Consider the following 22,377-nt stretch of genomic DNA (forward strand, 5'->3'; position numbering starts at 1 on the left):
TCCGCCCCAAGTCCATGTTGCGGCGAAGCAAGCCCTGCGGTCCATGACCCGACGACGCCTGTCCTGCGCCCGTCGCAAGTTCCTGCCTCGACGGCGGATGACAATTCCCCGCCGTCCCAAGCCACGTTCGCGACGGCGTCCGACGAAGCACCGCCGCCCCCGGTTCCGGTGCCCGCGATGGACGACGGTCCGCCGCAGCGTCACGCCTCAGCCTCTGCGACGCACGACGACCCAACATCGCGCCCCGCTCTTGCCTCGGCAGCATCCGACGACCCGTCGCCACGGCTCGCCTTGGTCCCGGTAGCGCACGACGACCCACCATCGCGCCCCGCTCTTGCCTCGGCAGCATCCGACGACCCGTCGCCACTGCTCGCCTTGGTCCCGGCAGCGCTCGACGACCCACGGTCGCTCCTGGTTCCTGCCTCGGCGGGGGACGACGACCAGCCGCCGCTCCACGTTCCTGTCTCGGCGGGGTTCGACGGCCAGCCGCCGCTCCACGTTCCTGTCTCGGCGGGGTTCGACGACCAGCCGCCGCTCCACGTTCCTGTCTCGGCGGGGTTCGACGACCAGCCGCCGCTCCGCGTTCCTGTATCGGCGGGGTTCGACGACCAGCCGCCGCTCCGCGTCCCTGTCTTGGCGGGGTTTGACGACTAGCCGCCGCTCCACGTTCCTGTCTCGGCGGGGCTCGACGACCAGCCGCCGCTCCACGTTCCTGTCTCGGGTGCGCCCGGACGTCCGTCTGAATGGCCACGGGTGGACTTACTGATCTGGCCTCCCGGACGTCCGCCCGAATGGCCCCGACGGGACTGGCTGGTCTGGCCTCCCAGACATCCGCCAGACCGGTCTTGTTCGCGGGCCTTGGTCCCACCTCCCTACCCCTTTCCGCCCACCCTCGTTCTTGGACTTTGTTTTCGCCTTTTTTTTTGGGGACGTCTGGAGTCCGTCCCTTAAGGGGGGGGGGGGGGGGGGGGGGTACTGTCATGACCCGTGTCGGTCATGTCAGGTGTTTTTGTTATTGTTTTTGTCACGTTCCTTTTCCCATGCCATGTGTGTTGCGAAGCATCCATGTTTGAAGGACCCAGTATCCTTCAATGGTTTATATAGTTGGCACTACAGCTTAAAATATAAAATTGGAAATTACAAGGCTAAAGTGAGGCACTTGGGACTTCCAGAGCTAAATATAAACTCCCGAAAGAGAAAATTGACTGCAGATTCCAGCACTCCATGTGGATACTTGAAGAAGGCGAAGAAATCTGAGGTCAATTACCTTACACCTCATCCTACAGGTGAAACTGATGGAACACTTGAAAAGGAGCGAGTGGAGCTTCTCTCTGAGTGTAAAAAGAGAGATAATAACAAACTCATAAATGAGAAGATGGCAAAAACCTTCTCATTGTGTCAAAATGAAATAATCCTCAACAAACCACTTGTGATTGACTTCAAAGCTCGATGGCCTGCATTGTTTGAGTTTTCCCAGGTATGTTGGACATTTTAATCAGATGTTCTCCAATACAGGGTGTTAGTAATTAAGTTTTTAAATCCTTCTATTTTGAATTCACATTTCCTTGTTTGTGATCCTTAGTTTGTATCACTATTATCATTATTGTGTAACCTTTGTGAGACTTTCTGAAGTGAAAATTGCACATCTTCCTTTTTTGTTCTTTATAAATCAAGATTGTTTTGGATGTGCATTTTCATTCGCAAGTGAATTACTATTACTATGCAAGTGTCATTGCTGTAGGAAATGACTTTGTTTTAGCATATACCAGACTGAATAGTGAAGGCTCCTTCCATACAATTCAATCCATCTTGATTTATGTAGCGCATTTCACAACAGCTGGAGCTGTAACAAAGCGCTTTCCACACGCTGTCCTAGAAATTAGCGTGAAATTAGAACACAAATTAACACACAAACACATAAAATAGATACCAGAAGAACAGCAGAACAGCAACAGTCTCATGTTGAGTCGGAAGCTAAAGAATAAAACTGTCTTCAAATGTTTTTTGTAAGTGGACATAGTGGGGGCTTGCCTTTCATTTAAGAGGAGGACATTCGATAGGGAAGGAGAGCCATGTCAGAGAGAGCACTCGAATGCCAAAATTATGCCACAAACAAAAACTTAACTGACTCCATGATCTGTGATAATAAAGGAGCACAATGTTTAGCTCGCAAAACTCTGACGATTAAAGATGAATTTAACTGATTAACTGTGGAATGAGCAAAAATAATTGCCTGATTAGGCTGTCAGAATAAAAGCTAGTCTTACCCGATTACCTGTGTGGAAAAGAATAGCAGTATCGTTCCATGTCTGTTGAAGCATACCTTGCCACTTATGTAAATTTTGATTTTAGTATACTTTTAGGATTCTTTTATTTCTTATGCTGTTTCTTTTGCCCATGTGTCTTGACATATTTTTTTCTGGATTTCATTAAGTTTTTCCATTATGTTTCTTTCACTCTCTGATTGAGGACGAATTCCTGAGAATCACATTGAAGCCACTGCAGTCCACATTCTTGGGCAAGTTGGACCAATACACACCCAAGCTTTTGGCCCTGTACAGGAGGAAGGGTGGAGCCACTGGAAAAAAAACTTAATGAGACCATGTTGAATGAGGCATGTATTCATGTTGTAGTCAGTTTTAGTAGATGTTGCGTTCTGATGATGTCTGTAATCTAATTTGCATATTAATATCACATTTCTCAAGTTACTGAGTGTTTATTTCTTATTTTATATTGTTGTTTTTTTAAAATATTTTTATATACCCTATTCAGTATTATTTTCCATTGCACTAACTATTCTCTTATTTATCTAATTTATATATTTATCTGAATTATTGTTGTATTGCACTGGAGAGGGGAGCCCAGTAATCTCGTTGCACACTTGAGTACAATGACAATAAAGGGATTTCTGATTCTGATTCTGATTGTAGGACAGCAACATTGAGTCCAGAAGAGAAGCTGCAATCAGAGGACTCATTCTCTCTCATTCTTTGGCAGACCTACTTTCAAAATTAAGTTGACTTCACTGCTGTCACTCTTACAAGAGCGTCTCTTAGTAGATTTTGCAGCGCCGTGGGTTTTTTGTTGTAACTTTATTTTTACACGTAATGCTAAAGTTGTTTAATGGATTATTTGCATGCCTAAGAGCTCTCATTTATGTTCATTGTTTTATGCTGTAGCTCTTACGGTGAGCAACATTGGAAACAAGGCAACTAAAGGAATACAATCTTTTGTGAAACATGAGTACGCTTCACCGTTGTCTGACTGGGTTCGCTACAACTCTACATCACATTTTCCGATGATTGGCCCACGAGGCAACGTGCAATTGTATGTGTATACAAGGGCACCAAGCAAAATTAAAATAGTATTTCCACTGGGTGTGTAAAACGAACGAAAAAAAAAGAAAAAGCGAAGACGACAAACACCAATCTCGAGGGAAGTACGGAGGATGTTTAAATTGAGAATAGCAATTTATGTTAAAAGGCCAAGTTTGTTTGTATTATGCTGCCGTAGCACCCTCTGGTGGTTAGCCTGTTAATACAATTGAATTCTAGTTCGGCATGTTTTTAGCCACCTATTTTAGGACCCACGATAACTACCAGAGGGAAGTCATCGTAACAGTTACTTTCTCTCGGAAGTCAATCCAACCGCAAGGTGTGCGTGCATTAGCATGTAAGTGACTCAATACAAAATATCCTTTTGTGGGATCGCGATTTGTTTGTGGACATTACAGATAATAGATAATGTTGTTCGTGCTGTTTTTCAATTTTGATATGGTTAAGATCACAGCATATTTATGTTGCTGTGACGGGGCATTTCATTGCATCTGCTCATGGTTTCTTTTTTATTTGTGTTCGACCAAACTGGTCCGGCGGGGGAGCCGGAACGGAGCTCAGCAGCCGGCGGGGAGCCGGAGCGGGGCTCAGCAGCTGGCGAGGAGCCGGTACGGGGCTCAGCAGCCGGCAGGGAGCCGGAACGGAGCTCAGCAGCCGGCGGGGAGCCGGAACGGAGCTCAGCAGCCGGCGGGGAGCCGGAGCGGGGCTCAGCAGCTGGCGAGGAGCCGGAACGGGGCTCAGCAGCGGGCGAAGAGCCGGGACGGGGCTCAGCAGCGGGCGGGGAGCCGGAACGGGGCTCAGCAGCGGGCGAGGAGCCGGAACAGGGCTCAGCAGCGGGCGGGGAGCCGGAACGGGGCTCGGCAGCGGGCGAGGAGCCGGAACAGGGCTCAGCAGCGGGCGAGGAGCCGGAACGGGGCTCAGCAGCTGGCGAGGAGCCGTAACGGGGCTCAGCAGCTGGCGGGGAGCCGGGACGGGGCTCAGCAGCTGGCGAGGAGCCGGAACGGGGCTCAGCAGCTGGCGAGGAGCCGGAACGGGGCTCAGCAGCTGGCGAGGAGCCGGAACGGGACTCAGCAGCTGGCGGAGAGCCGGGACGGGGCTCAGCAGCTGGCGGGGAGCCAGAACGGGACTCAGCAGCTGGCGAGGAGCCGGAACGGGACTCAGCAGCTGGCGAGGAGCCGGAACGGGGCTCAGCAGCGGGCGAGGAGCCGGAACGGGGCTCAGCAGCTGGCGAGGAGCCGGAATGGGGCTCAGCAGCTGGCGGGGAGCCGGAACGGGGCTCAGCAGCTGGCGGGGAGCCAGAACGGGACTCAGCAGCTGGCGAGGAGCCGGAACTGAGCTCAGCTGCTAGCGGGGAGCCGGAGCGGGACTCAGCAGCTGGCGGGGAGCCGGCGGCGGAACGGGACTCAGCAGCTGGCGGGGAGCCGGCGGCGGACCGGGCGCAGCTGGCGGGGAGCCGGCGGCAGCCGAGACGGGGGGCCTGATCCCTATCAACCTGCCGCCATGGGGATTCAGGGGAACGGGAGACACGAGGAACCGGGACTACGGGTGCTGGTAAGCATGGACTATCGAACGCCGGGGGAACGTGACCAGGTGCAGAAACCGACGGTGGACGAGGTGAACGAGGTGACCGTGATTTACGTGACGTGGAGCGTGAAGCGCGTGTGGTAGAGTGGGAGGTGGTCTAAAAAAACTCAAACGAAAAAGGTGTCAGGAATTGTTCGGGGGGAGGAAGGTGACTGGTCCTGAATGAGTCCGGGTTGCGCTGGGCGTCTAACAGGTTGTATATGTACTCGAAGTCGTCCTCGTGATCCGAGTCGACCAAAACGTGCGGGGTAGAGTGCTAAAAATTATGTGCTGCATCGGGGACTACCAAAACGTGAGGGGGTGCATGGGCATGGTGCTCAAAATCGTTGTCGTAATCAGAGTCTATAATAATGTGAGGGGGTATGACAGGTGGGTAGTCGTTAACATTACCATGAGATGAAGGGGAAGAAACACATGAGGTACGAAGGGCTGACCCTACGGGAAGGGCACGGGGTTGGTCGGCAGGCTGGTGAGGGTGGTAGTCCGAGGACGCCGCCGTGAGTTTCTCGGCGGGTCCTTTTTTGGTCGGTGCATTCTGTCAGGGTTCGCTGGAAGGCGAGGTGGAGGAGGACCCAAAGGTTGCGGAGAAGCCGGAGAGGGTAGATTGTAAGGGGAATTTATTGAACACAATCAACTAAAAAGCAAACGAGGCAACGGACAAACAAAACGTGGCAGGGTGCGAAAATATCACGGAGAACAGAACGTGACTTAACCTAAACGTGACGGGGAACAAACACAGCGACAAACTAACATGAACGCGAACAGGAACGAGCAATCGGGACAAGCGCATATAGAGGGTGTATAGGGAGCAATGCACCGACGCTCAGCAGTCGGCACGGGGTGCTTAAATAGTCAGTTCGTTAGGGGAGCAAATGGGAGTCAGGTGTGAAGGCTAATGGGGAACCGGTGTGTGGCTGGTGGGGAACGAGCGCAGAAGGAAACGCCCCACTCAGCTGACAAAAACAAACAAAAACAAGGACATGGCATGGAATGTGAAAAATAATAACAAAAAACCCTGACATGACCGACACGGGTCATGACATATCTGCCGGGAGGATTGTGATGTCTTTATTTTTTCTTATTGTGTTTTAATGGCTATTGCTTCCTGTTTGGTAATATTGCTGGGTGGTTTGGCCGTTTTTTAATATACCTGCTACTTCGTTGCATAGTGCTGCTTTTTGCACAGGGTTTTGTATTTTTTCACATGCTATTTCAGTTGCTAAAATGAAATTCTCATGTGGTATTTTTCTGGGTGTGATCACGAAGTTGAGTCCCCTTTTGTCTGTATGCTGCGTTCTGCTTGCATGAGGTTGTGGCGTGACATGTTGTGCACCCATTTTTTATTTACGTGTAAGTGGTTCGATTCTGTCTTCTTTTCCTGTGAAATGAGTCGGTCTAATTTCCGGCTGTGTAGGCTTTTGGTGGCGGTGAATTCCTGTGCTTGAATGTTGTCTAAGTGTCTGTGAAGCGTTGTTACCGTGTTCTCCAGGGGAAACCGGAGTTTGAACTGCTCCGTTTCCCGCTGTAGCTCACTGCTGATGTTGTTGAGTTTATTCGCTGTGCACCTTATTTGCCCATTGACCAGGGTCATCCGCACCTTTCTGATAATCCGTTCCGCGTTCCTGGTTGGGATCGAGTTCTTGATTTTCAGACTGGCCGGCATAACTTCTTCATCCCAGCAACGCAGATTGAACCTCAGGTGGTTTCGGTAGCGAGCCTGTTTCTTTGACAGCTTTTCCAGGAGGCAAAACTCCTTGATGCATAGGGAGACAGCAATAAGACAAACAAGAGCAATAAAAGAACAAGCACAACAGTAACATCACAAATCAGCCTATCATTTTTTGACAGGTAAGTCACGCCCTCATGGAACATCAGCTGATAAAGACAAGTCACAAGACACCATTATGTGACTCTCTGAAGAAGGCGAAGGACTCGCAGAAACATGTAATAAAACAACCTAAAACGATATTGTCTGCTCTAAATAAATCAGTGAAAATATAAATAATAACAAGACAAAATGAATTTAATGCAAATAGAACATAATGGGTTTACGATGGGTGGGTGGGGGGAGGCGTGCGTGGCGTGTCATGCATTCACGTGTAGAAAACGTGGCATGATATAAAGTCAGTGGCTGTGTCCGTTTGTGTCTAATAAGAACCAGCACATTTGAACAAGGTTCTGCCGGGGGGTGGGCTTTTATGTCTGCATACCCCCGGAAAGTAGGTAGTTGCGCCCCTGTGGCTGAGTCTGTGTGCGTGTGTGCGTGCGCGGCGCGCAGGAGGGGGGGGGCAGTCACGGAGCTGAGGGGCGCCTATCAGCGACGTGCCTTTTTTGGGGATCCTGCTCAATTAGGGATGAAGAGAGGGTGCTCTTCAAGTGTCAAAGAGTGTATATTCCACGATCAATGCGGCCAGAAATGCCCAAACGCATTCACATAACCCACATTGGGGGCGAGGCATGCTACAAACAGGAGAAGGAAACTTTGTACTGGCCCAACATGCAGGGTTAGATCAAATACTTTGTCAATAAGTGTTCGGCATGCAATGAATATTCGCACAATTACCCACACGAAACGATGTTTCTGCAGGAAAGTGTAAGAGCGCAACTGCAAAGGATGCTGGGAAGAGCGCGACTTTCCGGAGTGACAGTTTGTTCAAATGGAGTTGCCGTAGTTATTACGCTGAGCTTTCTTTATTTTTACCGAAACGCACGGAGCTCTCAATTTTCCCCTAATCTGTATCACATGTGGGCAAGAGATTGAACGCAGACCTCCATCGCTACTTTTGTAGACTTCGACATCTTATGTTTAACATTCTTCCTCGCTTTAAGTCGTCTTGATGCACGTTGGAGCTTCTGGACCAAGCTTATTTTAGCTTGCTAGCCACTAACAAAGAGACGCGTTACACATCGCTCAGCAGAGATCAAGTGTGAGCGGCAAGTGTTGTGATTTTCTTGTGAAAATGTGCGCAAGAAATACAACAGAATACGAAGAGGAACTTGATGGAGCAAAAGAGCACAACGACGCTGTTTTCAAGAAGTCGGCTATTTGCTCACGCGGAGAAGGTTTGTTGTTCACCTCTTGTTCTAACTCTCTATTATAATCTCTATTGTCGCGCATCCACAGACTATCGACTATCTTTGATCGCTATCAACAGTAACCACAGTCGGGCCCATACCCAATGCCCACGCTACACTTAACAGTGCAATGTACACTTTGTAGAAGTGTAGGTAGTGTTCGAGAGCGCAGGTTCCAAACGTCTAAAAATTGCATAATTACGACCGTGCGTTTGACGTCATCAATTTGCGCTACTGTTTTGGGACTGCGTCGTCAAACACAACAATACAACACGGTGTTGTTTTGGCAGTTTTGTTGCTTGGAATGATTTGTAAATATTGAATTAGTTTTAAAGTTAACTTTTAAAAGCTTTATTTCGATGGCAACTTTAGGCTCCATTATTCGTACGATTTGCGGCGCATACCCAGAAAGTCACTAAGTTTTTTTTTTTATTTTGATTTCAGCAAAGAAAAAGGGCTCAACAGAATATGTTTACTAAACTCCCATATTCGAAATATGAAACAACAGTATATTAGTGTAAAATAGAGAGGAAAAAATAATGCCAGGGGTTTCTCGTACATTCAAATAAATCAAAGGTTTTACAATTATTTATAGTTTTCAGAGCCTTTAGGTTACCAGTCATTTAACAGCGTAATATGTAAGGACTGTATAAATGTGCAAGTGTGAAAAGGTCGGTTTCTGATTGCCATACTTTTATGGTAAAAAATATTTAACCCTAAGTATTAGCAGATCAGTTATGAAAAAAACATCTTCAACAACACACTTCCAATTAAAACAGAAAACAATATTTCCCCACTTTAAAGAAAAGTCTTTATAAAGAAACAAACTGACATATTTACTGAAATCCTTCCAAAATGTCAGAGAGTATGAGCAGATCCAAAAAAGGTGTTGAACTGTCTCTGAATGGGTTTCACAAAAAGAGAAACTCGCATCAATATCCCTTTTAAATTTAGTCATGCAATGGTTGGCCGGATAATATTTATGCAGTATTTTAATACAATACAACTTTAGGGCATTTCACAACAGCTGTAGCTGTAACAAAGCGCTTTCCATGTGGTGAAATCATTTCCTTCACCTTATTAGTGAGCAGATATATTTATTTGGGATGGACCAGACCCTTTTCTGACTGATATAAATAACAAAGGGGTTCCAATATGACACAACATGCAAAATGAAGCCTTTTTTTTTTTAATTGAGCGTTTAAAACCGTGACTGTAAGGTGTGTGGAGACTAGTGATATCCCCCTGACATTGTTGTTACAAAAGCTTGCATAGCTAGTGATGGTGATATGAAGCTTCTCAACCAATTGCATTGAGGCTTTCCATGCAGTTGGTTTCATGTGTCTAAGTCACAATACAATACAACTTTATTTATATTGCGCATTTCATAACAGCTGGAGCTGTAACAAGGTGCTTTCCATATGGTGTAATATAAATTAGCGGGACCAATGACCACTTGTACGGTGTACTTAGTGTATTTGATGGAACTATCTTTGTATTTAAACAATACAATACAATGCAACTTTATTTAAGTAGCATATTTCACAACAGCTAGAGCTGTAACAAACAAACAAAAACTTTACACCTTCAAGTGCTGATGGATTTGATACTTACAAAAGCTTTTTGGGAAGTCCATTAGGTTAGCTGCGTCTCTGGGGGTAAAATAACGAAGCTTCAGTCTCAGAAAGTTTTCCTTTTTCACAGAATTGGTCCAGATTTTTAAACACACTTTCAATCTGCAGTGCACTACCAAGTGATCATAAAGTACATGCAAGGAAGAGGTTTCTTGTGCAAAGTTTTGATCAGGATTGCACTCATTATGACATGAAATTGACATGGAAAGGGTAGAGGAAAATGCAGTAATTGAGTTTTTGTTGTTGTGGATAAGAAATGTACTCCCAAAAAGTTTTATCTCGTTTATTTTTATTCCAGAACTGTGGCTCAGTCTCTCTTTTTTTTTTCATATCCATACATACACTCCTGTCTGGTAGGGAGAATATAGGTAGGGTTCAAAGTAGGAGTGTGACAATATCTCGATATGGTGATACAATAATTTGTTTTATTTCAGTGTAACACATTGTATTTTTTAAACGCATGACACCACCAAAGCAAGGAGTGACAATTAAGTCATCATCTTTAACAGGCAAGTTTATAAAATCTCAATTGGGCTAATACAATATAATACAACTTCATTTATATCGCGCATTTCACAACAACTGTCAGCACAAATAACATTTAACATCCAGGATTCGAGGACAACCCCTAAACACTGCACAACTTTCATGCAGTAACCGCCAATCAACTTCGGGTCACTACTTGTTGTATAATACATTATTTTCATAAAAAAAACATCAATAGCCCAATTGATGCAAAGTCCAAAGTAGCTTTTCATCGCATTTTTTTTTCATGTTTAAGTAGCTTTTCATCGCATTTTTTTTTCTCGTGTTTTGTTTGTTGCAGCTTTACGTACTTGGCCAATAAAGGTGTGTCTGATTTGAAGGTTGCCTATTAACTAATAAAATTCGGCGCTTTAGAGAAGTAGCTTTGTCATCTCTGACGTTTTGCCTGCCTTAAGGACACTCCTCTCGGGTCCAACTCTTTCAGTACCAGACAAACATCCGAAGTCCATGTTTTCTGCATTTACTGTACATCCATCGGTACCCGTGTAACTGTCCGGAGCGCTGTGATTGACCACTAATAAAGTCAACCAGGACTGCCAAATCAGTGAACGTTTTACGATGAAATAGTCTTTTTTGTTTAGCACTTGCTTCATATGTCTTTCACTGATTTGAAAACCGTGCTTACCTCATTCACTGCCATTGACGGAAATATAAGCCAAAAAGTTCATTAATCTCACCTGGGTTGGCAGTGAAAAACTGCTTCTATGTCTTTGTATTTCAAGCCAATTTCAAAGAAATTCAATTAAACTCGCCCAAAGGTGAACACGATCCATCTTTGTTGCTTTTGTTTACACTGAAGATGACCCAGAAGTACATAAACGCACATTAATAAAACAAATCCCTTAAAAAAACTATTTTGCGGTATCTCGCAATCTTTGCGAGGGAACCCCCCCCCCCTTTGAATGGATTTGCATGTTTGTTTTATTTAAAACCTTGCATTCCTTCAAGTTCCCCCATTTGAGAACCGCTGCTCTAGATGACCTAATACTTTCTAATAACTGAAATATAGTAGCTGGACACTTTTGCAGACCAAATGAACGGTAATTTGTGGTTCACTTTAATTTTGCGTAGGGAGGTCAGGGGGTCGATGGTGATGTCCCTATAAATTAAAAAGTATAATATCTCTAAAACCGTAGTGCAACTCACATTGCTGTCTTTTTAGACTGATTACTAGTGGTTATGTCAGGATGAAGACAATAAATACAAAATAACTAAAACTCACTGCATTATTGACCAGTTTCAATGTTTGCAAACAATGGTAATGTCATTGAGATGTGCACACATCACGGAGGCAAAAGCGCCCCTCCACTCTGTTTAGAATGGCCGCGGCACGCTTACGTACAAAACCTTTAAAAACTCGATACAGAAGCTTATTCAAATATATTAATACTTACAACCGGAGTTCAGCTACCTGATGCTTACTTCCTTACCCACCGGTGAGTGGCTGAATGATACGTCGCGCTGGCCTAATTTGGAGTTTCATTAGTCACTAGTTGGCAGTATTGCCTGATATGTGTTTGGTTATCAGACGAACAAGTGTGTATGCACACAGACGAGAATGCGAGTCAGTAAATAAAGAGACACAAGCTTGCAGCATCACTGTACCTGCGTGACTTCTTGTAGAAGGCAGAACATTACACCCATGGGTCTTAAAAACGCCCCTCCAACATTTCAGAGGCTGATGGAACTTGTTCTAAGAGGACTTCACTAGACGACGTCTCATTTATCTACACGACATTATTTATATGGGGAAGAGTTTTGACGATCATTTACATAATCTGACAGCCATCCTTGGCCGTTTTAGAGAAGCAGCTTTGAAACTTAAGCCGAAGAAGTGTGATTTTTGCGAGACAACTGTGAAGTATATGGGACACGTCCCGTGACGGACTGACGTTGGACCCAGTTAACAGCGAACGCATTCGTGACTGGCCTGTTCCACGTTCACCGACAGACGTACGCACATTTATGGGTCTGTGCTCCTACTATAGACGTTTCTTACATAAATATGACTTTGTAGCACAGCCTCTTCACAGACTTACGCAAAAAGAAGTACCTTTTGAGTGGACAGATGACTGTTTTTTGGCTTTTCAGACACTAAAAGATGCACTGACTTCATCACCCATCATGGCCTTCCCTGATTTCAAATTACCCTTTAGACAAACGTTCTCTTATTTTGCTGGATATCATAGTTGTACCTCGTGAGCTTTGCATGTCCACTTGTAGCAGCTGCTGTATATGAAAATTACGAAACAAAGTCTGGATTCTCATGTTCCAGTGATGCTTTTCCTATTGAAAGTAAAATAAAGGATCTTGTAAGGGGGGGTATTTTTTTAATCATTGTTTGCGATTGTTTTAAATGTGCAGGGAGAGTGCCGACTGCACGCACAAAACACTTTTGACTGTATATATTAATTGCTTCACTCATGCTATATCTACCATTTTCAGTTGTTTATTTCACGAATTGAACATCATGCTGGTCTTTTTTCACAGAATGTTACACGGTGGATTCTCAAGCACTTAGCAGATAGGAAGTGAGCACCGCAAAGGCGAGCATTTTTTAGTTCCTCCTCAGTCCAATTCTCATGTAACGCTTGCAGACATAAATTGCGCCGTTTTTGTCTGAAAGGGGTGTTTTCCAGCAGCAATCCTACAAAACTTTAATTTTCTGTCTGTACTCTTTCTGTTCTGACAACTCATGGCACAACATGAGGATGGCATTGTTTCGTAATAGCGTAGCCTTCTGCCTCTGCGCTGCGCACACAGTCTCATGGCTACGTCACCCTGAAACTGGTCTATGCCATGAATGTAAGAGGCCAGTACCGCTTTGGACTGGGCCCCCATTCTAAAGGTACAACAGGTCTGACCATGTGCAAGTCTTTCCACAACTAACTAAGAATAGGCTCCCCTCAAAAATGTATCAGTGAGTGCATTTGCTGATGCGAAATATTAAGTAGTAATCTTAACTAATCTGGCTCTCCTCATATCCTTCATTATAAATATAATCACTAACATGTGTTTGTCTTCTTGTGTCTTCCAGACATGAGTGAATATGTTCGTCCTCACATTAAAGAGGAAGAGGAGGACAAAGAGATCACCCACTTTAAAGAGGAAGAGGAGCAGCAGTCCAATTATGTTAAAAAAGAGGAGGTGCAAGAGCACCCCTGCATGAAAGAGGAGGGAGAAGATCCCTCCTACATCAAAGTTGAGGTGGAACAGGATATCTACAAGTTGCCATCAACTATTTTGTATTGTAAAGATGGTCAAAGTGAGGCGAACAGCGGGGAGGAGCCTCCAAGCAGCAGCTCATGTCAACACATGACAACAGGTGATAGTGACCACGGGAGGGGATCACAAGGAGGCTGCCTCCTACCTCCACTATCAGATAGTGATGACACGTTATCACATGCTGCTGCTGCTGATGATGATGATGATGATGATGATGATGAGGAGGAGGAGGAGTCTGAAGGTGATGGTGGCCAAAGATTCTTTCAGAAGGTAGACTTAATATGTCACACAAGAACACACACTGGTGAGAAACCTTTTACATGCTCAGTTTGTGGCCAAAGGTTCTCTTTTAAGGGAAACTTAAAAAAACACAACAGAACACACACTGGTGAGAAACCTTTTACCTGTTCCTATTGCGGCAAAAGATTCTCTTGTACGAAAGGCTTAAAAATACACACAAGAACACACACTGGTGAGAAACCTTTTGCCTGTTCACATTGTGGCCAAAGATTTTCCCAGAAGGCAAACTTAAATTATCACAGAAAAACTCACACGGGTGAGAAACCTTTTGGCTGTTCCGATTGTGGCCAAAGGTTCTCTAAAAAGGAACACTTAATATGTCACACCCGAACCCACACTGGTGAGAAACCCTTTGCCTGTTTGTATTGCGGCCGAAGGTTTTCTAAAAAGGAACACTTAGTTCGTCACACCAGAACCCACACTGGTGAGAAACCCTTTGCCTGTTCAGTTTGTGGCCAAAGGTTCTCTAAAAAGGAACACTTAATTCGTCACACCAGAAAACATACTGCTGAGAAATCTTTTGCCTGTTCCTATTGTGGCCACAGGTTCTCTTGTAAGAACATCCTAACGATACACATGAAAACACACACTGGTGAGAAACCTTTTGCCTGCTCGGTTTGTGGACAAATGTTCTCTTGTAAGAAAAACTTAACAATACACACAAGAACACACACTGGTGAGAAACCTTTTGCCTGTTCAGATTGTGGCCAAAGATTCTCTCAGAAGGGAAGCTTAACAAGACACACCAGAACACACACTGGTGAGAAACCTTTTCCCTGCTCAGTCTGTGGCCAACGCTTCTCACGTAAGGAAATGGTCAAGAGACACAAGTGTGGTCGTGAGAATTGCAATAATCAAGATGCATGAAAATGATCATGTTTAACAGCTCAGGTGTTTAGCATGAGAATTAATTACAAAATGTGCATTCTTTTATTCTATGGAACATATTTTATTTTAACTTCTTGGATTTGTATCTAAAATCCTCCTGTGTACAAGTGTTGAGAAGTAGCACAGGTCCTGAATTTTTTCAGCACCATAAGCCCCTTGTACACTGTTTTTGTGAAGTCCATATGAATTAAGTTCATGATTGATTAGATGGACTGTGAAGAAACTTTGGCTTTTAATGTGAAGGTAGGAAAGTGTCCATGTGATTTTGAATAAAATACTAATCATCAAACAATGTGTCTTCTTTGTCCATGAAATAGCCTGATTATGTTGACTTTGGAGGTTTGTTTAAGCCAAGGGTGCCCACTCTTTTTCAACATGCGAGTGCTCTTTATTACTTTTTATTTACGTTTGCTCGGTCTTATTAACACCAACTGCGGCACAGTATCGATATACCCGTCAGGACATCGTGGACGTTGGATATCGATACAAACTTACCATCTCAGAGGAATTTTGCTCTGATAGCAAAATTCCCGACGAACTAGTGAGACCGCCCGGCTCACCGTGGATTGTCATCGGGACCGGGAGGCGACGCAGACGACGGAGAGAGAGGAAGCAGAAGCGGGGCTGCAGGTCCGGTGTCCTACTAAAGCTACGACAGCAGCCCCACAAGCAACCACTGCCGAGTCTCGACCTCACCAACGCCAGATCCGTAGTCCATAAAACAGACTATCTGGAATTACAAATCCTGGGAAACCGCTATGTGCGAGACAGCTGTGTGATCATCATCACGGAATCCTGGCTGCACGCCAACGTTCCTGACGCTAGCATCCAGCTATCTGGGCGATCGAACGAGAGACACCGGTAAGAGCAGGGGTGGGGGGCTCTGTGTTTACGTGCATGAGAACTGGTGCAAACAGCATGATCGTTGAGAAGCACTCTTCCCCCGACATCGAGTACATGTCCGTTAATTGCCGGCCTTATTTCCTCCCGAGGGAGCTAACAGTAGTGCTCGTCACTGCTGTTTACATTCCCCCTGATGCTAACACTAGCACGGCGCTCTTACTACTCGCGTGAGTCATCGATAAACAACAGCGGGCCCACCCTGATGGCGTTCACTTAGTAGCGGGTGAGTTTAATCAGGCCAATTTAAAGACTGTACTCCCAAAGTTCCACCAGCATGTCAAATGCCCAACGAGGGGAGGCAACACTCTTGACCATGTGTACTCAAACATCAAGCACGGATACAGAGCCTTCCCACTCGCCCCCCTTGGCCAGTCAGACCACCTGTCCTTGCTGCTCACACCTGCGTACACCCCTCTCAGACTCAGATCCAGGCCCACTACAAAGACTGTGAAAACCTGGCAGGGGACCGCCATGAGTGAATTACAGGACTGCTTTTCAAGACACCATCAGGACCTTGATGTTTACACACAGTGTGTACTGGACTACATCAAGTTCTGCATGAAAACTGTGTCCCTGAACAAGACCATACGGACCTTCCCAAACGCGAAACCTTGCATGTCCAGCCAGGTTCGCTCACTCCTCAAGGCCTGCGACACTGCCTTCAGGTCAGGTGACAGAGCCCTGTACCGTGGGGCTCATGCTGACATGAAAAAAGGCATTGAACTAGCCAAGACGGACTACAAGAGGAGGCTGGAGTCCCACCTTGCCAGCAACAGACCACGTGAGGCTTGGAAGGGTCTAACAGAGCATCACCAACTACTGAGGCGGCAGCATGACATCTGTAGAACCGAGTGCGGCGCTAGCAAAGGAGCTAAACTGCTTCTTTGCTCGCTTTGACTCACCCCAACCGTCACACCCCCGCACTCCATGCTTCAACTCCTCCTCACTCACCATAGAGGAACACGATGTGAGGGGTGTGCTCCTCGCTATTAAGCCCAGGAAAGCTACTGGACCCGACGGAATACCAGGCAAGGTCCTCAGAGCATGTGCCCACCAACTATCACATGTTTTTTGCAGAATCTTCAACCGCTCCCTGGCTCAAGCAGTCATCCCCTCCCGCTTGAAGACTTCCACCATTATTCCTGTCCCCAAGAAGTCACCCGCAGTCCTCCTGAACGACTACCATCCTGTTGCTCTAACGCCAGTCATCATGAAGTGCTTCGAGAGGCTGGTTCTCCAGCACATCAGGGACTGCCTTCCTCCCACTCTGGACCCCTACCAGTTTGCATACCGGGCTAACAGATGCACTGAGGACGCCATCGACACTGCTCTGCATGTTGTGCTGGGCCATCTGGAACAACAGCAGAGCTATGCCAGGATGCTCTTTGTGGACTACAGCTCGGCATTCAACACAATCATACCAGACATCCTCATCTCCAAACTAGACATTCTCGGCCTCCCTGCCCTCGCACGCATCTGAATTAAGGACTTTGTGACCAACAGACCCCAGACTGTGTTGCTCGGCCCCTACACGCCCTCCACCCGAAGGCTGAGCACCGGTTCCCCTCAAGGATGCGTGCTGAGCCCTCTCCTATACGCCCTCTACACCTATGACTGCAGCCCGGCCCACGGTAACAACACCGTCATCAAATTTGCAGACGACACGACAGTGGTTGGTCTGATCTCAAAAGGTGACGAGGCAGCCTACAGGGAGGAGGTCCAGAGACTAACGGCTTGGTGTGAGGACAACAGACTGCAACTCAACATTGCAAAAACAAAGGAAATCGTCATCGACTTTAGGAGGAACAAGACTGTGCCACCTCCCCTCTACATCAGAGGTGAATGTGTGGAAAGGGTCCACACATTCAGGTTCCTGGGAGTACAGATCTCCGATGACCTCACCTGGACACACAACACCACAGCAGTGGTAAAGATGGTCCACCAGCGTCTGCACTTCCTGAGGGTCCTCAGGAAATTCAACCTGGACAAGAAGCTGCTGCTGGCCTTCTACCACTCGTCCATCGAGAGCCTGCTGACCTACTGTGTCTCCACCTGGTACATCAGCTGCACTGAGGCAGACCGAGTGAGGCTCCAGAGGACAGTCAAAACGGCGCAGAGGATTATAGGCTGCCCTCTCCCCTCCCTGTCGGACATCTACACCACCCTCAGCAGAGCTCTCGATATCCGCAAAGACAATACTCACCCGAACTCACACCTGTTTGACCTGTTGCCCTCTGGCAGGCGCTACAGGTGCATCAAATCAAAGACTAATAGACTGAAAAACAGTTTCTTTCCGAGAGCCATCACCATTCTGAACTCTCACACACACACACACACACGACCATCCTAACCTTGCAGAACAGCGACATAATGTGTTTTATTTATTTATCCATCTCATTATTTATTCTCTTATTTATCTAATTTATATATTTGATTAACTTATTGTTGTATTGCACTGGAGAGGGGAGCTCTCTAATCTCGTTGCACACTGTACAATGACAATAAAGGGATTTCTGATTTCTGAGCTACAAATCCAAGTTATCTACTTTATTTCCATATTTATTTGAAAATAGACTCAAAATTCTTTAAAGGTACAGTATTTATTGATGTGCCTTGCATAACTGCATGAAACCATATCACACAATACAACTAGTGCACATTTTCTGTTCATTACATTACTGTAGACTTGCGCTGAATGGAATGAGTCAAGCATCGAGTCCGGACAGGAGCTGCTGATAGCGAGCCTTGTGCACACCTCCCAATAAATATTGTAACCCTCTAGTTCCTGGGGTGGTGAGTGCTATTCCGAAATCAGAGTTTGTGGGCGAAAGAACAGCATACGGAGAGGGAATAGCTCCACATAAGACTTTTTATTCGGCAGTCGGCTCACTCTCTGATGCGCTCCTCGCGTCCCACTCTCTCGCTCGTTCGTCTTTACACTCCATATCCCTCCACCAATGCAACACAACAATAGTTCCCCTAAATAAGAAATAAAATAGATCTATCCAAATATAGAAATCCTCGTGAAAACAAATCATCTTACATACCTTCCTTCCTTCAAATGAAATGTCCCCATTTCAACTTAACCAATTAGATACATTTGTCCAGAAAAATTAGTAATCAGTGGCGAAAACATGCAACCCATAACAAAGGATCTGTGGTAAATTTCAAGTCATACATAGAAACACATAAGCGAAACAAAGGCATGTGTTGCCCATTGACGTTTTTTTCTCTTAACGTTACAGAACAGCCTGGCCCTTTACACAAGAAGCCGCTGAGGCTTGCGAACAACACGACCACTCCTAGTCGTAGTGGGCAGTGAAGGGTAACTGTGGGTGTGCAAAGATGGCTTATGGGAGACTCGTCCCGTTGGCCCCCTCTGTAAAGGCACAGAAGGCCTAATAGGCTCTGATATCTGAGTCGACCCACTGCCACCAAAACCACAAGGAAGACAACCAGATAACGCTGTGTACCGAAAACTAGCGTCTGACTGAGGCAAAATCCTAGTTGCCGGAAATACTATTTCAGTGCCACTGTACGGTTTCAAACGATCAAAGTGAATGACTTTTTGTGCAGCTTGAGGATCCCTAACATCCAACAGTTTTAAACAAGTCCGTCATCATTCACAGAAACCACCCTAAAAGGTCCAGTCCAGTTTGGACAAAGTTTTTGTCGTTGTGTGGTAGAAGTGGGAAAAAAAATCGATATTGCAATAAATTGATGCTAACTCTGTCGCAATAAATAATCGAAAGCCTGGCGCCAAGTATCGATATTTTAAAACAAATAATGGATTTACCGCATCGTCACTGTCCGTATTTAATCTCTCCTGTCTGTCTGTGAGGGCGTTAATGCCGCAAACAGTTCTAAACTTGCCGGGATCAGCAGCCGGTGAAGAGTGTGAAGAATTTACCATAGAAGAAGAACTAATGCAAGAATGGCGGAAAACCCCCAAAAAAAAATCAGAGACCCACAGGCAAGTTTCCACTCGAAAGTGTGGAGATGCTTCGGCTTTTTACGGGACAGGTGACGGGCGAACACTAGATAAAGAGTATGCAATCTGCAAGAACTGCTTTGCAAAAGTAAAATATAACATCAACACGACGAATCTGCAAAGCCACCTCGTTCACTATAACGAACTACTCGCAGGTGATAAAAAAGGTGAACCATGACAGCGGGCAATCACGACTGCTTTTAAAGCAAAGTTTCCCTTCAGTGTGCTCTTACGTCTGAGCATGTTGATCAGTTAGTGTTCCTCAAGAAGAATATGCCTTGATGTGTCCTCTGTGCAGTTTAACATAAAGCACTTTATTGACAGTTGCTACTGACATTTTAGGTTCAGAAAGCAGTGCAGTGTCTTGGTTTACATAAAACATGTTATTAATGTTTGTGCACTTTAATGTGTTCAGCTGTACAGGGAACTGTTATTAATGTCCATGCACTTTACTTTGTCCAGACGTAGCTACAAGTGTTAAGACACGTATTAGCATTGAATAAATGCATAATTAAAGATGTTTTCATTTTTATGGGCATTTTTTTCTTTTTCAGTCACATATCTCGTGATATATTGTTGAAGAATTTTCCAACAATATATTGAATATCATAGACATTGTGTATTGTGATATGATCGTTATCGTGGGCCACATATTGTCACAGTATCAAATCGTGAGTTACCCGTATTGTGCCACCCCCACTATGAATAGACATGAACTGCAACAAATGATTAATCAATTAATTGGTAACAAATTATCAACTATTTTTATAAAGTATTTTTCATCGCGAAACATGCCAAGTTATCTGATTTTAATATTTTCTGGTTTGAAATTGTGGACTGTTGATCAAGACAAACAAACGATCATTGGTTGCAGCCCCAACACTGAACATATTAACAACACCTTTGTCATGATCCGTGTCTGTCATGCCATGTGTCTTTTGTTTTGACAGCTGTGTGGGCGTTCCTCCAGCGATCGTCTCGGGCCGGGCCATCAGCAGCTGCGAGACACGCCACCAGCTCCACACCGGACTCCTATTCACTCACTGATTGCACGCACTATTTAAGACACTTACACTGACTCCCCAGCGTCGGATCGTTATCCCACATAGCTCATGTTCATGTTCCACGTTCTAGTTCGCTCTATAGTTAATGTGTATCTTGTTACTGCGTTTTTGTGTTTTCGTCTCCGCCAGCTATTGCTCGGTGCGCTTTCTGTTTATCACTTACCTGATTGGATTCCTCTTACCCTTGTGCGGTAAGCTATTTGAGTTGTTTCTTTCTCTTGCCTTTTGCAAGCGCTTTTCGTTCCTCCGTATTGCCTTTTGCGTCCTGGTGTGAATCCCCACCAGCGCTTTCTGTTTTCCCTCGTCGATAGTTATTTTTCATAGTTGCTATAGCCGATAGCCCCGGCTAGTTCACGATTGTATATTGGAGATTGCCTATTCTAATTATTAATAAATATCTTTGTATCACCTATTTTCTCGTGTCTGCGCTTGGAGAGTCCTGCTCCATCCACCAGCGTTGCTGGTGGATCATAACAACCTTGCACATGTGTCAAATAATGTATAATTATGTAGCTTAATCCAACACAAGACTTGGAAATTCTTCAGTTCAAATAAGCGTATTTATTTGACAATAGAAGATTTTTAGTCATGAACACTGAATGTAAGACATGCTATCAGAACTCCAGTCTTTCCTGCAAAGTTTAAGCAAGTGAACACTGAAAGGATATGCAATTCCAGCTGTCAAAATGGCAAAGGTATAATCAACTGCGGCGGCACGGTGGCCCAACTGTTTAGCACGATGGCCTCACAGTGAGAAACACCATCGGTCGTGGGTTCAATGCCGGCTCCGGCCCTCCTGTGTGGAGGTTGCATGTTCTCCCCGTGCCTGCGTGGGTTTCCTCCCACATTCCAAAAGCATGCATGGCAGGTTGATTGAACATTCCAAATTGCCCCAAGGTATGAGTGTGAGTGCGAATGGTTGTTCATCTCCGTGTGCCCTGCAATTAGCTGGCAACCAGTTCAGGGTGTACCCCGCCTACTGCCCGAAGATAGCTGGGATAGGCTCCAGCACCCCCCGCGACCCTAATGAGGAGAAGCGGAACGGAAAACGGATGGATGGATAATCAACTTCATTTCAAGGTCATGTTCAGTCATAATCAATGTTTGTCTCAAAAATTAACTCACCGAATATCAGTTCATCTAACACCATCCAAATATCCAGCCTCAGCACGTGGACGTTTTTATTCAATTCTGTTAAAAAAACTGATCATTTTGTCAATGTTAACATATAGGCACCAAACATTTTAAATGATCCTGTTGTTGACGGTTTTATAATGCAGTCCTTCATTTTTATATGAAAACTTTAAACGAATTTGAATGTGCCACCTTCCGCATTTCCCAGATTCGGCAGGGGAGAGATGTGTCACTGCAAATGCTCATTCCTGTAATAAAACAAGAAACAGGCTGTAAATTGCCATCTATTGTTGTTACAGTACAACCTGGAACAAAGATAGAGAATCTAATGTTGCCCCATATTTTGTTCGACAATTAAGTGTCTGTACCGACCAACCGACCGACCTACCTACCTTCCTACCGACCTACCTACCTTAATTCATCATAGACATGTACTCACCTGGAGAAAAAAATTCAAAGTGAGTAATCCACCCTGGCAAATACACGAATCTACACTATATTTTAAAAACAGTCGAAATGCATAAAATCTAGCTACTCAACTTTTCAAGTTGAATCAAACTTCTTTAATTTCCATTGTGCACATTATCATGTATCTAATACCCATTTTAGCGCTTCTTTTTGACGGATTTATTTTAATGTTGCATTGCATTTACATCTTGTCTGATGCACATTGTACATTTATTGAGCTGTTTCTTCAC

The 22,377-nt window shown here is 45.3% G+C and overlaps 1 pseudogene across 1 annotated transcript; it reads left to right on the forward strand.

Moving 5' to 3' along the window:
• Positions 1-7,651: 7,651 nt before the first annotated feature.
• On the forward strand, positions 7,652-15,009 carry LOC148321090 (uncharacterized; annotated as a pseudogene). Its single transcript, XR_015846790.1, has 2 exons — positions 7,652-7,982; positions 13,212-15,009. The product of XR_015846790.1 is annotated as an uncharacterized LOC148321090 (transcript).
• Positions 15,010-22,377: the final 7,368 nt, after the last annotated feature.

The sequence above is a fragment of the Idiotropiscis lumnitzeri genome, chromosome 16 (genome assembly GCF_059441095.1).
Source record: "Idiotropiscis lumnitzeri isolate Australia: NSW breed Sydney's pygmy pipehorse chromosome 16, RoL_Ilum_1.0, whole genome shotgun sequence".
NCBI classification, from domain to species: domain Eukaryota; kingdom Metazoa; phylum Chordata; class Actinopteri; order Syngnathiformes; family Syngnathidae; genus Idiotropiscis; species Idiotropiscis lumnitzeri.